The sequence below is a fragment of the Dipodomys spectabilis genome, unplaced genomic scaffold (genome assembly GCF_019054845.1).
Source record: "Dipodomys spectabilis isolate Male_0828 unplaced genomic scaffold, ASM1905484v1 ptg000488l, whole genome shotgun sequence".
Lineage (NCBI taxonomy): Eukaryota > Metazoa > Chordata > Mammalia > Rodentia > Heteromyidae > Dipodomys > Dipodomys spectabilis.
The window spans coordinates 671,382-672,893 of NW_024871165.1; positions in this window are offsets into that span (position 1 = coordinate 671,382).

Sequence of the window (1,512 nt, forward strand, 5' to 3'; positions counted from 1 at the left end):
GGCTGGCATTTGAGCACAGTCTTGGACAGGTCATGAGCATCTGAAGAGTGTGGAATGTTCTGCTAATCCACAGGTTGACTAAGCAGCCTCTTCTTGGGGGAAAAGGATCTATTATAAGTAAACACTTATCAGAAATCTCACTAAACCTTGTTCTTTATATTAAGTCAGTTCTTCAAGGCAGACAAGTGAGAATGGATAAAGGAGAAGGGCCCTAGGACCACTGAATTTTCCCATCTTAGAGTATCATTTTCTTTCTCAACATACAGTAGGGAAGCCACAGCCTAGTCCTGCTAGCCAATAGAAATATATTCTCAATAGTATATGCCAACATGTTGAGGTCCAGAGAACTCGGTGATAGTGGTTCCACTCTGTTCTCTCAGTAACTTCTCTTCTCTTTTTTGAGATAGGGTCTAATCTAAGTAGGACTTTGGGCTAAGCTACCTTTGTATGCAGATCATAGGCATGTACCACCATGACTAGCCTCATTACTTCTTTTTGTTTTCTTCCCTTTGAAAGTCAGCCAATAGCTCTAACATCGCTCTCTTCCATTTACTTTCTATTCACGCCTTTATCTGGTTCTCTCCATCTGGTCTAACTGGAGCCATCTGTCTCTAGCCAGCACACTGTCATGGTGGTCCATTTTCCTTCTTCCCAGCTAGCTCCATACACATCTGTTTGTTACTAGGGAGTCTTTCCTGACTTGTGCTTTTCACTTTTCCAAATTATTGGATGTGCAAGACAATAAAAGGAGTTCCTGAATTTTGCCGAGTGTGAATGACATGGCTGATTCAAGGCTGTTAACCATTTTCCACTTAAGCACACAAGCAGTGGGCCAGGATTGGTGGCTCACACCTGTGATCTTAGCTAATCAGTAGGCTTAAATCTGGAGGATGGTGGCTCCGAGACCAGCCTAAGCAGGAAAGTCTTGAGATCCCACCTTCAAAATAATCGCAAAAGAAGGGCTGGAAGTATGGCTTACGGTGAGCATACAATCTGAGCAAGAGCTATCATAGTGTAGGTCACCTTGTGCTGCTGGTAGCACAGGCCCTTTAGTCCCAGGTCTGTACTAATAACATCTCTTCAATTCCAACTTTGTGTATGTGTGTGTATGTGTATAACTTCACATACTCATGCACTTGTTGTGTACACTGATAATATTAAGTTACACGTGCTTATGTTGCAGAGACTTCAAACCAATTTGAATCTTTCCAAACACAATGAACCATCAAGAATTCTACTACTGAAACATTCAGTACAAAGATTCCATTTCCAAAATGCCATTTGGTTAGATGGTGTTTACCTATCCATATTTACTTAGTCTTTCCTCTAGTTGACCCTCATCCTCCCATACCATTGCACCTCCACACATTCCCCCAGATTATTGTTTACAATGATCTTAACATTTTCCTGGAAATAAGGATTCTTTAGTGGTAGAATTAGCATTTAATTGTTAGCAAGTCACCTTCTTCAGTAATAACTCACAATGAGCTTAAAGATCTACCCTTAATCAGG